Consider the following 15449-nt stretch of genomic DNA (forward strand, 5'->3'; position numbering starts at 1 on the left):
TGAAAGATTAAACAGTGTTATACAAGTTTATTTTGTTAGGTAAAAATGTTGAGCCATTTTTATTCATTTTGAGAAATATATTGTACCGTTGCCTGGCAAAAGTTATGCATGGTTAGCTAAACTTAGTATAAGCCTGAAAGCAGTGTGAAACTGCTAGCCTCGCCCCTATGTAAAAAATTGGCATAAAACTAGAAGCACTGAATAACACCTAATCTTTCTCTTTCTAGATTCAACAACAAATCTCTCCCTCACTGGCAAAACACAAAATAAAATAAAATATTTCATACATAATTGCACTAAATACAAGACTGTTCTTCTTTGACCAGCTGGGCAAAACTCCCCTGGGACCCTCAACCACTACATTGAGTCATCTGGTTTGAGGTAACTGGCTTAATTATATAGTATCTCTGAATATTAGCCTCAAAACTATAATGTCAAGTGACAGTAAAAATCATGAAATGGCCTACATTGACTAAGGTAAAACAATATAAGTATGCATCTCAAATGTGGTGTATTATAACATAGGAACACAATGTAAGGGAGGGGCTGGAAGCCAACTTTTGCACCAAGGGTCCTAAAGACAGTTATATATATGCAACATTCTAAAGGAAGACTGGTGGAACAACATTGTGTAAAAAGCACATGATACTAGATAGCACGGTATTACAAATTATAACAGCGATCCCATGCCCCATAATTACACATTAAAAGTATTTTCACCCTGGTAACACACTTCAAGTGATCCTCATGAGTTCATCTCATTTTTCTCATTTTCGTCCGCTTATCCGGGGTCGGGTCGCGGGGGGAGCAGCTCAAGCAGTTATGAGTTCAGTTATGGTGCAAAGATCGGTCAGAGCTACGAGCTGTATGAGCTTATGAATGTGCTTAAGGCAACCTTGCACTGAGTTTTGTCCAGAGGGAGAGATAATGCAACCACTGAGGGGCAGTGTTGTTCCAGTGATGATACAACTGCAGCATGGCCAACGGGTCCGTGCAGAGCATTTTCACATCTACATGTGTGATTACAACATGTTTAACATGTATTAAGTCAGCAGCCAACTTCTGCTAATTGTACAATAACTTTGCAGAGAGTATATAATGATGAACTGACATCGTTTCATTCCATCTTATTGTTCACCTGCTGCTTTCAAGCTGACGTGCCTTTGCTCTCTTCCTTCCTTTTCATTGCCATCCTGATTCTGTCTCATCCTCCTCACATCACCTCTGACTGTAAAACAGACAAGCCCTCCTGGCATGTGTCATTACCAATCCAAACTGTTTGCCTGTGACATACTGTCACCCTGGACGCAGTGACTGCTCCCACATGGCCCGTCCGTGCTGCAGGAAGCACCGATCGGATTCATCATAAATCGCGATGTTTCAGACTCAGCTGAGAAGCACTGTAGCCTTGAGCTCGCAGTGTGACTGGCACTGAAAAGTAGCCAAATGAGAGCTTTGATATGTGGCACTAGCAGGAGGATGAAAGCTAGATTGGAGCTGATGAATTAAGGATGGCAAGTAACACATTTATTCTTAACTGCTGCCTTTTAGCAAGGCAGTATATTCTAAGCGTTGCCAGTGCCCTTGCTCATTTGATATTACATAACCTCTATCAACCCTGTAAGAAACTTGTTTTCACACTTTCCATGCTACAAAATAAGCATAAGCTTTTTTTTTTTCTCCTCTCAGTTCTCATCTTACAACAGCAACATGAAACTTCTTCACGCGAGGTCTGAGATTTACTGGTTATTACATCACAGGAGTTTCACTCAAGGTGAGTAATATTAGTGGGGTTTCCTGGAAGCATACAGCCTCTGTCACTATGACTCAATGGATGAAGGTATAAAGCTGCAGAGGGGTTGCTCATAAACCTGCTGCAGCGCTGGTGCTACAACAACAGTGATTTCCCCTTTGGTAACTAATGGCTTTGCATGTTTTCCCCCTGGGGCTGAGGTGTCACATGTCCCCTGGGAAGCTTAACTAGCCACAGTCACTCCAAGAAAAGCCTGCTAAGCAAAGTGCAAATGTTTTTCTTTTAACAACAACAAAATTCCCATTAATTTGACGTCATAGGAAAACTGATTAAATGTGCTATAATTCAGAACGATTATGAAGTCTTTGTCCCAGGTTTGCTTCAGGTGAACAAGTCATTTAGGAATTCCCACAGACAATGCTCCCATCTACTTAATGGAAGTTCACGGGTTTGTCATGCAATGCCTGTAGGAATACAGTGCATTTTCTGCTCTGCCGCTAAATCGCTTTCTGCTTCACTGACATTCCCTTGCCTGTTTGTTTGGGGCAGTGCACAGCCTCATGTGATTTATTGGGCTTGATGGCAAGATGAGCAGTAATTCACTGCTTCACCGCCATCAGTATAATCCTGAAACAAGCAAGTCAAATTTGTATTGTTCATTTCCTTCACTTCTTGCCGAACGTGGTTTTTTTTGTGCACGGCTTCAAGACGCTCCTCTCAACATATGTCACCTCACGCTCTGTTTAGTTGACAAACTTTTTTGTGTGCAATTGCAGAACATTAAACCGGTAGGTGCATGTGAGGATGTTGTCTCTCTGGTACGCCTCCATCACATCATCGCCCACCGTGTCACTTCTAACAAGGCAGAAGGCAGCAGACACTTCCTTTTCAAGTGGCGTCTTTGGAAATGAAAGGCAGCACGAGAGAGGAAGCCAGAAAATGAGGAGGAATTACAACAAGGTAGCCACGCAAGGCGCCGGGACTTGGAGATGATGAAATAGAAGCCCACTTTAGAACAGAGAGCCTTACAAATCTCACAAGTCCCCAGTTTATCACAGCCCCTCCCCCCACCCTACCCCAGTCATTTCATGCCCTCTCGCAGCTTCTCATCTCCGCAGGGTGGTGAAGTTTGAAACCAGATAAAGAGTTCACCCCACTTACCCGCAAGTTGAACACCTTGATTTCTCCCAGAATATTTGTTCAACGAAGCAGGCTGAGGTTTCCTTCTGAATTTGTGCCTCTGCTTGTTTACAAAAAGGGGTGTTGCATTGGTTACTAAAAATAGCTTAATTGACCCACTTTTTCAATAGGACCCTACTCGCATTTGTTTTTTAAAGGATAGATCACATCACAGAAGACCTTTAATAGAAACATCCAGTCAACATGTCTTCAGAATAATCTTGAGGTTACAATGACATCACCCAAAACATGCTTTTCTTCTCTTTAAACGCTGAGCCAGGCCTGAATCTGGTTTTGCCTCATTTGCTGCAAAAGGGTCGTGCATTGCTGTGTGTATCTCCACCATCAGTGATCTGTCTGAACATTGACAGGACCCACTTGGAAGGTTCTCATTACAAAACACAGTTTCCATCAGATCGCTGTAAAAAGACTACGTTATTGTCTGTGTTTTTACCCCCTGTTGGCATGAGAGTGAGACATATAGTCTACAGCAGTGAATCCCAACCACGGGTACTTGTAACTCAGGCTCTATTTCTGCAGTTTACTGGAGCCTGTGGAGAAACCAAATTAATTAATCAAATGAAATGAAATAGAATTTATCCATATAATGGTCTGTCGAGGACAATAACCATCAAAATACAGCCACTCAAGCTGGTGTGATATTGGTTTTTAGTTAACAGTTAACATAATAACCCAAAGTTAATGGATACATATTTGTTATAAAGAGTATAAAGAGTCGAAATTGTGGGTGAAAAATTTATGATGAAGTGATAAGTTATCATGGAAGAGAGGGGCTTGACAAAAGGCTTTGGGTTTAAATGTAAACTTCTTAACGAGAGAGCAACATGATCAAACACTCCATACCCAGCAGTCATGGTGCCACATCTCTATTAAACCTTTGACTAAAAACTATCCTGAACACATACACATAAAAAACACATAAACCAAGTTAGAACATTAACAAGCAAGTACAACTGTTATTTATTTAACCAGGACACTCAACAGTCCCATGAGCTTTAGTGCTCATACTGTCCAATCAGAGTGACTGGCTCACAGATCGCTACAATGAAAGAGTTGAAATCACATAAAGTAGCCTGATGGATAACAGGTTGTAAGATCCATCCTCTGTCTCTAATGATAGCTTTAGAAATTTAAAGTAGAATGAAATGACTCTGATGGAAATCTTAGGTGCTGTTAGAAAAAGGGTTATAAAATCCAAACGTTTAAAGCAGAAATTGAACACAAGTAAAGACTTGTGAAATGACATGATGATACTGAGACACAGACTGTTTGTGTGGCGATGACCTCCTGCACTGGAAGTGGTGGCGATCCTATCTGTACGACATGCATACCACAACTTTGGTTGCTATGGTTACAGATGTGCTTAATGAGCTGTACAAAAGATAAACAATTAAAGAAGTCGGCATGTGTTATTGAGCGCAGACTGAACAATAGAATACAATGGAGGAGAAAAGATGAAATGAACAAATATTAGCTCACATTAAACAGTTGATGATATCTGAGCTCACTTTAAGAGGTGGTGAGGTACATCAGGAAAAAGAAGGCGGAGAACCACTGACCTACAGGGTCCTGTCGGGACATGTGTGAGTTATTTGATTGACTAGCTCTCTGGCTGGGAAAAGGTCCAAAGCAGCGGAGGGCAGTGAATGGCTTGGATCCAAAATGGTCTGCTGACTTTTCTCTTTTCTGGCTGATTTACTAAGGAGTCTTTGAACTCTTCTCGGGTGGAGCGATAAATCAAAAGCAACAAAAAAGAGCTTACAATATCTTAACAAAAAGAAACAAAAAGCACAGGGACGACAAAACAAAGGCTAAAAAAATCCTACATTTGCTCTTTAATTCAACCGAGGATCATTTATCTTCTCTTGCTATATGCTGCTGTACATATATGATGTTTTTAAAGATCCACTAAATCCACATCAATATGCACTCATGAATGGTTCTTGGGGAATAAAGACATTGTGAACTGAACGTTTCTCCAAAGTGAGCTACAAGTCATCTAATGGAAGCAATGCTAAGGGTAAAATCCTGGACAACTCCCCTGACACCTTCTTGTAGATCTGAATCCAAACAGTGCGCTCTGAAGTGCTGCACTTTCATGGGAGAAAAAAGAAACCAGCTCCTATGGCAACAGAAAATCAGTTAAATGAAGACAAACAGGAGGCCTCAGAACCTCCACCTACGCGCACACTAAAAAAACACAACCTCCTTTCACATATCCATCAATGTAGTAACTTTTTAGACTCCCTGAATGCTAATGGCTCTTAGCATGCACTGCTTAAATAGGTCACGACTGGGAATAATTGTATTAACTGCTGTAAACAGAAATAAACAAGGGGGAAAGTGAAGAAACGTAATGGCTTGTCGCAATCTATTCAGAGGCTTTCTCAGAAAATGGCGGTGAAGTCTTGAGGGAACCACTGAGCGTCACAATTTGGCTTTTTGTGAAAATCCCATCTGCTTAAAAAAGACAATTACAGAGAGAGCAACGCAAAAAAAAAGTGTCTTCAAGACAGGAAGTTTTAACCTGGTGATTTTCTTCAGAAAATGAGCTGCAGTGATGCTCACTCTTATCTGAATCACACAGATAATTTGACTTTGCAGCTCTTATTCTACTTTACCTTACATCCCCGCGACCTATTGAATAGAATGCATTAAACTGTCATTAAGTGGTTTGCAATTCAGAGTGAGCTCTTGAGAGAATATGAACTGAATGATATGGGTATTAAATGTGATGGGTCCTGCTTCCACTTTCTCTGTGTTTCTGGATCTTCCCTCCAAAGTCGGAATGTCTCGACTGGTCCTGAGACACGGCACCAAGAACAAGCTGAGCACCCCACAAATATGTGCAGCGGTTGGTTTTGCAGAGAGAACAGCGGGAAGTTGATCAGTTCTTCAAATTGGCCAAATGTGGATTCAGCTGGTCGGATGTAGACATCAAGAACAAGTTGGCTTTTCAGCAGTATCATCACATCCACAGTCGCTCTGTCTGCTCCGCCACAGTGTCATGATGAAATTTCTCGTAGCAGTGGTTGACTCTTATTTCCTGGTTTTATCTCAAACAAATCTCTTTGCCCCCTCTGTCCAGGGAGCTATATTTATTCGACAGCACATTTATTCATAATGCTTGCTGGTCAAGCTGCTCCACTCTGGCTGGCTGGCGAGAGCAAGGTATTCTTTAAATGTTTGAACAGATGGCTCCCAAGAAGTCTGGAGGTAAAAATAAAAACATGTGCGTGAGGCATGAGAGCTAAGAATGCCATCTATTCTTCATCCCTTATCTTCTTTGGGATCCTGGCCTGGGGGGGTGATGGTTTTGCAAGTGCATGCACACACACAACAGCCAAATGGTCATATATAATTTTGATGTTTCCTACACTATGAAAGAATTCCTGAGTATGAGCTGTGCTATAGATGTAAACCATAACATTAAAGGCCTAAACTTTATGTGTCTGAATATCTGTCAAATCTAAAAAAGTTAATTCTATAATCTAAAATGAAAATATTGTTCATTCATATAGTTCATATTGTACAGGAAGACATTCACTCACATATTATATACCATTAGTTAAATACAGTTATACATCCAACAATTCTGGTTGTTATGGTAGAAATATAAAAGAAAAAATTGAAGTTTATATTTATTGTATTTTTAAAGAGAGTAAAAAAAGAATCCTGCCAATTTCTGACGATAGAGCCCTTTCACCTAAATCTTACACACTGAACCTTTAACTACATTTTGCGTTATCTTGCTAACAAATTAACTACCAAACGATATTTTTGGGGGGATATGCACTAAAATCTCATAAATATCAGTCATCATCAAGATCCATGAATTATTGTCTGAGAAATCCTTGAATAGGTTAGGAAACGTCAGATCTCACAATGCTGTGAAAAGTGAAAGAAAACGACTGGATCCACCCCCTGATCCAGATCTGCACCGTCACCACATCCTTCCAAGTTTTTAGGATATTTTAACTTAAAATGAGTTTCACCAATGGGTTAAAAAACTACTAAAGGGTTAATATGTCTAATTCAGCAGGACGGTCAATCTTTACATTAAATTAATCAGCAGCACTGCAGAAATGCTGGTAAATTCTGAATTCCTCACAAGTGGAACATTCTGCTTAGCGTTTTTTACAGCTTCACCAAAGGCCTGCGGAGACTGTGTTCAAGGACCCTGCATCTCTCTTCTTCATATCCTAAATCATCAGGCTGTCCAAACTCTGCCCCGGAGAAAACATCTGACAGAGACAAAACATAGATCTCTCCAGTTTTTCTATGTATGCCTGGGGAGCATGCAGGATGAAGACGCAGTGTGAAGGTTGACATGTATAAAACATGAGCAGATTGGGAGAGTCAGGTGAGCACTGCCTTGGAGAACAGACTAAATATAAAGAGTGCGTGTCAGACTCATGACCCCCTAACCTTTTAACCTGTCGATTTTTAACTGCTACAGTGTATTTCAAATAATTTAAAGCATAAGTCCCTCGACTCTGCTCATCCTGATTTTTTTATTTGCTTCCTTCTCATCAAAGAAGAAGGTGTTCATACTCTCATCTAGAAGAATGCAGCATCCATCCACATACCAAGACTCTTCATCCCAGACAGACAAGTTCCTATTCTATGGTTTAAAAATGAAATATTTTCCAAACAGTAGATGGACTAACACAGGAATAACATGTGAAATCTGTGTTAGGATGGATTTTCCCATTAACTGTGTCTGAGAGCAGGGAGAGAACATCATTCACATTGTTGGAATCCCACGTCAAGTCTTTGCCACTCGAAGGATATGAGATAAGAGAGCTGACAGCTACACAGGAAAACACATTACTATTTCAGCTGGCGTTGCTGCTTCCGTGCTGCTCTGCAACCATTTCGAGTCATCCCTTACTCTGATGTTAATTGTTAATGATTTCTTCAAATGCAAGCTGGTATCTCTCATATTCTCCCTCCGAAGGTGCCACATTCCAAGATGTAAATCCAAGGTTAATCCACAAATCAGGTTTCAGCTGGCAGTGTGTGTGGATGTTGTGGAAACGGGAGAGCGTGCCAGAAGCATGAGAGTGTGCTGTCTACCACGCAAACCTGAACCACAGAGTAGGTCTTCAAAATTACTTTGATCATGTAGTTCTGAATCATTTACTATTGCGACGGAGAGCATGCGAAACACACATGGGTAGTGAGCGATGAGGAGGCTAATGCTAAAAACACGGAAAGCATGGTTATCCTCAAAAGGGCTCATCAAAATTTAAGTAGAGGCAGCGGAGAAGGGGAAAGGGCCTCCGATCAGACACACACACAGATCTGACTACCTCTATCTTTTACTAATCCAGGCCAGTGAGTGAAAATGCTGCCATTATTTAGGCGGCGCTTTAAATGTGTATAATTGTATGTGAATGTAGAATTTGTTCATATTACAGTTTTATGAAATTTTGTGTTTAATGTCAGTAATCGAGTTGTAATAGCAAATAAAGTCAAAATTCTCATCTGTAACATTGTGTCAATTAGAAAAAAACTGTCGCCATGCTATGACTTACCAATGAAAATTATATATCGGGCCCACATCGGGGAGATGTATGTGTTCTATCTCTGGAGCATCAATCAAAGAGCTTTCAAAAGTAAAAAATTAGATAATTTAACTTATTTTGCATGTTAGCATGACCCTGTGGTCTCAGGCTTTACACATTGTCATAGTGCCTCACACGCCCCGGAAAGAGTTAACCAGCAGTGACATGGTTGACAGTGTAGAGGGAAAAGGTAATCTTTCCAAAATGAGAATTAAAATGGCACAACAGAAAAAAATGTAAAATTGGCATGTTGCTTTTTTAACAGGGAGTAAGGTGTTAGAATTATGTCTTGGCTTGGTGCACTCCCTCTAGCCAAGTACTACTTACCATTAAAGAAACACATTTATGTTTTACAAATAAATTAGAACAAGCTACATTCTTTTATCTTTGAACAAAGCCACGCTAGGTGCTTCGAATTAGCTTCTTCTTTAATTTTAAGTTACGCTAACTGGCAGCCAGGCTCGCAGCACATACACAATATAAGTAGTAGTAGTTGTAAAATGTAAGAAAGGCTTTCTGAAAAGCTTGGAAGGGTCTCCGTGTTTTAGTTGAAACAATCTTTGACATTATTCTACAGAGTTGCAGAAAGTTATATGCTGACGTTTCACAAACCACAGAGAAACACAATCTGAAACTATAAGACCGTTTAACTGACAGTAACATCATGTCATAAGATGTTGACTATGAATCCCCATGCCAAACATTACAAAATTATAATATTAGTAGTAGACAGGTGGGAGATATATTCTCTATTCCTAACCATGTTTTATAGCTCACTAGATACGGAGCTATTTGAAGGCTTCGATGAGAATTATAAAAAGATATGGTAACGGAGCAAACAAGAGAACATTATTTCTCAAAACATTTATTTAAGAAATTCAGGAAACTAAGAAGTACAAACTGATGCTAGTCACATTTTTCAAAACAATGTTAACGTTAGATAATGGAGTGCATTGTGCATTCCTTCACAAAAGACCAGTCACACCACTAACACCTGACCTGTTGGATCAAAGCAGAGATTTCGTCTCCTGGATATGTAGCTAGATATCAGGGTACTAAATGATCCCTAGTAGCTTTTCATGGCTCTACTTACGTCACTGATGTCTAATCATTCAAAGTACAGGAGGAAAGCTATCAGCTGGCAAAAGCACCTTCTTCAAATAATTACCTGAATAAGGACAGTCGAAGAACAACAGGTTGCTAGGAGACTGTTACAAAAAGAGCCCAAGGAAGGTATTAATACTGACCTTTAGCAGAGGACAAGGTGAAAAGAAGAACATCATGTGTCACATTGTCCATGCTGTCCATCTGAGGCTTTTCTTTTAAGTAACAGCCAGTAACAATCATATATTTTTATCTAAAATAAATAATTGATAATCAATGAGGCAGGATGTCGAAGCTTGGAACATGGAGATGCTTGAATCACTCTTTCCATTGACACTGTTTTATTGCCTTTAATGTTAAAAAAGGCATATTATATATGAAGCAGTCTTGTTGAAATCATAATCCACGACCAGCTGTCACCTAGATCTTTGATTCACCATCCACTGTCATTATCTATAGTCCATGATCATAGTCTGCGTTCCACCATCATGATCTACGATGTGGCCGCAGCAGCGATCCACCATCATGATCAAGACTGTAGCCTCAGCAAAGGCCCTGGATCTGCAAACCATAGAGCACAGGACTCACTTCGAAGAAGTCAAGTCAGTAACATGTATTCTCATCTCTCATTTTCATCCGCTTATCCGGGGTCGGGTCGCGGGGGGAGCAGCTCAAGCAGGGGGCCCCAGACTTCCCTTTCCCGGGCGACATTGACCAACTCTGACGGGGGGATCCCGAGGCGTTCCCAGGCCAGTGTTGAGATATAATCTCTCCACCTAGTCCTGGGTCTTCCCCGAGGTCTCCTCCCCACTGGACGTGCCTGAAACACCTCCCAAGGAAGGCGCCCAGTGGGCATCCTTACCAGATGCCCGAACCACCTCAGCTGACTCCTTTCTAAGTAAAGGAGCAGCGGCTCTAATCCGAGTTCCTCACGGATGGCTGAGCTTCTCACCCTATCCCTAAGGGAGACGCCAGCCACCCTTCTGAGAAAACTCATCTCGGCCGCTTGTACCCGTGATCTCGTCCTTTCGGTCATCACCCAGCCCTCATGACCATAGGTGAGGATAGGAACGAAGATCGACCGGTAGATCGAGAGCTTTGCCTTGCGGCTCAGCTCTCTTTTCGTTACAACGGTGCGGTAAAGCGAACGCAATACCGCCCCCGCTGCTCCGATTCTCCGGCCAATCTCACGCTCCATAGTACCCTCACTCGCGAACAAGACCCCAAGGTACTTGAACTCCTTCACTTGGGCTAAGGACTCATTTCCTACCCGGAGTAAGCAATCCATCGGTTTCCTGCTAAGAGTCATGGCCTCAGATTTAGCGGTGCTGATCCTCATCCCAGCCGCTTCACACTCGGCCTCCAGCCGATCCAGTGAGTGCTGAAGGTCACAAGCCGATGATCCAATGAGGACCACGTCATCTGCAAAAAGCAGTGACGAGATCCTCAGACCACCGAACTGCAACCCCTCCCCACCACGACTACGCCTCGATATCCTGTCCATGTATATCACAAACAGGATTGGTGACAAGGCGCAGCCCTGGCGGAGACCAGCATCCACTGAGAACGAAACTGACTGGCTGCCGAGGACGCGAACACAGCTCTCGCTTTGGGAGTACAGGGATTGGATGGCCCTGAGGATAGACCCCCTTACCCCATACTCCCGCAGCACCTCCCACAGTTTCTCCCGGGGGACCCGGTCATACGCCTTCTCCAGATCCACAAAACACATGTAGACCGGATGGGCATACTCCCAGGCCCCCTCCAGGATCCTTGCGAGAGTGAAGAGCTGGTCCGTAGTTCCACGTCCGGGGCGAAAACCGCATTGTTCCTCTTCAATCTGAGGTTCGACGATCGGCCGAACCCTCCTTTCCAGCACCTTGGAGTAGACTTTACCAGGGAGGCTGAGAAGTGTGATGCCCCGGTAATTGGCACACACTCTCTGGTCCCCCTTTTTGAACAGGGGAACCACCACCCCGGTTTGCCACTCCTTTGGCACTGTACCCGACTCCCACGGGATGTTGAATAGGCGTGTCAACCATGACAGCCCCTCAACACCCAGAGCCTTTAGCATTTCTGGCCGGATCTTATCAATCCCTGGGGCCTTGCCACTGCGGAGATGTTTGACCACCTCAGTGACCTCCACCAGGGAAATTGACGATGAAACACCATCAACCTCGAGCTCTGCCTCCAACATAGAGGGCGTGTTATTCGGATTCAGGAGTTCCTCAAAGTGTTCCTTCCAACGTCCGACAACCTCCTCAGTTGAGGTCAACAGAGTCCCATCCTTACTGTACACAGCTTGGATGGTTCCCCGTTTCCCCCTCCTGAGGTGCCGGATAGTCTTCCAGAAACACTTTGGTGCCGACCGAAAGTCCTTCTCCATGGCCTCTCCGAACTTCTCCCACACCCGCTGCTTAGCCTCCGACACGGCAGCAGCTGCAGCCCTTCGGGCCTGTCGGTACCCTGCAACCGAGTCAGGAGTCCTCCAGGATATCATATCCCGGAAGGCCTCCTTCTTCAATCGGACGGCTTCCCTGACCACCGGTGTCCACCACGGTGTCCGAGGGTTACCGCCCCTTGAGGAGCCTTAGACCCTGAGGCCACAGCTAGCCGCCGCAGCTTCAGCAATGGAGGCTTTGAACACCGCCCACTCCGGCTCAATGCCCCCAACCTCCACAGGAATGCCAGAAAAACTCCGCCGGAGGTGTGAGTTGAAGATACCTAGAACGGGGGCCTCCTCCAGGCGTTCCCAGTTCACCCGCACTACTCGTTTGGGCTTACCAGGTCTATCCGGAAATTTCCCCCACTCCCTGATCCAACTCACAACCAGATGGTGGTCGGTTGACAGTTCCGCCCCTCTCTTTACCCGAGTGTCCAAAACATGCGGCCTCAGATCAGATGACACGATCACAAAATCGATCATTGATCTTCGGCCTAGGGTACTCTGGTACCAGGTACACTTATGAGCACCCTTATGTTCGAACATGGTGTTTGTTATGGATAATCCATGGCTAGCACAGAAGTCCAATTACAAACGACCGCTCGGGTTCAGATCAGGGAGGCCGTTCCTCCCCACCACGCCTCTCCAGGTGTCTCCATCGTTGCCCACGTGGGCGTTGAAGTCACCCAGCAGAAGTACGGAGTCCCCTACTGGAGCCCCATACAGGACTCCATTCAGGGTCTCCAAGAAGGCCGAGTACTCTGAACTGCTGTTTGGTGCATACGCACAAACAACAGTCAGAGTTTTCCCCCCTACAACCCTTAGGCGCAGGGAGGCGACCCTCTCGTCTACCGGGGTAAACTCCAACACCGCGGCGCTCAGCCGGGGATTTATGAGTATCCCCACACCCGCCCGGCGCCTCACGCCCTTGGCAACTCCGGAGAAGAATAAAGTCCAACCCTTATCCAGGAGTACGGTACCAGAGCTGAGACTGTGCGTGGAGGTAAGCCCCACCAGATCTAACTGATAGCGCTCCACCTCCCTCACAAGCTCCGGTTCCTTTCCCCACAGCGAGGTGACGTTCCACGTCCCCAGAGCCAGCTTCTGCCGCCCGGGTCTGGTCCGTCGAGACCCCTGACCTTCGCTGCCACCCATGTGGCTGCGCACCCGACCCCAACGGGTCTTCCCACAGGTGGTGGGCCCATGAGATGAAGAGAGGGGGGGTGCCACGTAGTTTGTTCGGGCTATGCCCGACCGGGCTCCGTGGCAAACCCGGCCACCATACGCTCGCCATCGAGCCCTCCGTCTGGGCCTAGCTCCAGACGGGGGCCCCGGGCTTCCTCCGGGCTGGGTCCCATCTCCTCTTTTATCGATATTCATTGAGGGTTTTTGAACCATTCTTAGTCTGGCCCCTCACCTGAGACCACTCTGCCATGAGAGACCCTACCAGGAGCACAAGGCTCCAGACAACACAGCCCTCAGGTTCACAGGGACACACAAACCTCTCCACCACGATAAGGTGACGGTTCAAGGAGAGGTAACATGTATTGATGAGACATTAATGTGATTTAGAGGGAGAAAAGGAAAGAGAAGCTCCATGTGTCTCCCTACAATCTAGACCCATAGCAGCAGAACTAAGAGCTGGTCCAAGACAAACCTGAACCAGCTCTAACTATAGGGGAGAGAGAGAGAGAGAGAGAGAGAGAGAGAGAGAGAGAGAGAGAGAGAGAGCGCTCTGGCTCCTACCTTACTTTAGAGACTTTATGAACGACAAGTAAGCCTGAATTCCTGGAGCGAAGTGCTCTAGAGGGGGGTGATATGGTTTGATACAGTCTATGGGTACGACGAGCTCTTTAAGGTATGAACACTTGAATGACTTAATGTGTGCTTACATCAGAACTTCGTCTTTCAGTTAATTGAAACCATTCAAGATCTCCAATCCTCTGGTCTGCATCTTAAAATGCACACTAAATGCACTGACCGCTGAGAAAGCAGGAAAGTTTCCACAAACACTTTTTGTCTGTGGCCCTTTAGGTGAACAGTGTGCAGATGAATGACTGATGTGCTGAGACCCACTGAGTGAGAGGCTGATCATATATACTCCCTTGAGTGCATTCAAATCAGGTCATCAGTCTGCCTCAGTGACAAACACTAATGTGAAAATCACACATCGCTGTGAGAGCAAGGTGTGGCAGTCAGTTAGTTTGCTGGCAATTGCCTGTATTCAGGTGACTGATGTCGGATGATTAGTATTTACAGTCAGTGTACTGGTATCAATCCCAACACTGAATTTTTCTCTTGCATCCAGGGGTCTGTTTGGATCCAGATGCCAAAACTACTTCACCAGCTTGTGTCATAGCTCCTTGTGGCTGGAGTACAAACTAAAAGTAGGATACGAGACAATTGTATCTTCTCATCAAATAGTGTGAGGGCATGAACATTTGGAGTGGACTGTATGTGTGAATGATGAGGTCTCTAACAGGTCTAATCTCAACCCATTGAGAAAGATATGATAGGCTAAGATACACTACCTGGCAGCTGGGAACCTCTTGCAACTCACAGAAATTGTGAAATCTCTTTTATAATTACGAATGATTTACTTTCAAATAATAATCAACAAAGCAGACCTCACAGATTAACAGTTGAGGGATTAATTAAGGTGTTCATTGTATTGCATGAAATTTTGATAGTTGAAAACGATGAACCCTACCCGGTCCCTAATAGTTAATGACGTCTAAGACATTAATCTGTAAATGAATCCATGCAGCCTCATCGCCATGCAGTCATTCGTTACTGATTGGATTCTACATAAACAATTCATGGACTGCATAACAAGGCTGTCAAACTGTGTCTTAAAATGTCACCATGTTATTTACAACTGTCGGTGACACAAGGACACAAGGAGGACAGTCACCACCACCGAGTATTTTCAGTGTCTGAGAGATTCGTCAGTCAAAGACCCAAGAGCACAAAGGCCTGAATTTACTCAAGAGTGGTTCATTCACAGCAGAGCTGCTCGACGCAGCCTTGGAGACATAATCAATAATGTTGGTTACGCCATAAAACACAGAGCAAGACGGAAAAAAGTCCTGCGATGTTAAAAGCTCAGACACAAAGACAGGATTCTATTAAAACAGCTTCTTTGCTTAAATCATTTCTTCTTTCTTTGATTTTTTCCCCCCTTGTTTTTGACATGATTATTTACAGCATTCCAAGAGGAAGCATGTTGTATCTGTCCATAGTTTACTTCAATCATTGGTTGTTACTGATATATACTTACACTCCATCCTCTGTGGAGATACTAAATATCTCTGTTTGCAGCATTGTGTCGATGTGTTCCCACTCAATCCACTCGGAGGGGAACAGACTCGGTCATGAT

Source organism: Platichthys flesus, chromosome 9 (genome assembly GCF_949316205.1).
Source record: "Platichthys flesus chromosome 9, fPlaFle2.1, whole genome shotgun sequence".
NCBI lineage: Eukaryota > Metazoa > Chordata > Actinopteri > Pleuronectiformes > Pleuronectidae > Platichthys > Platichthys flesus.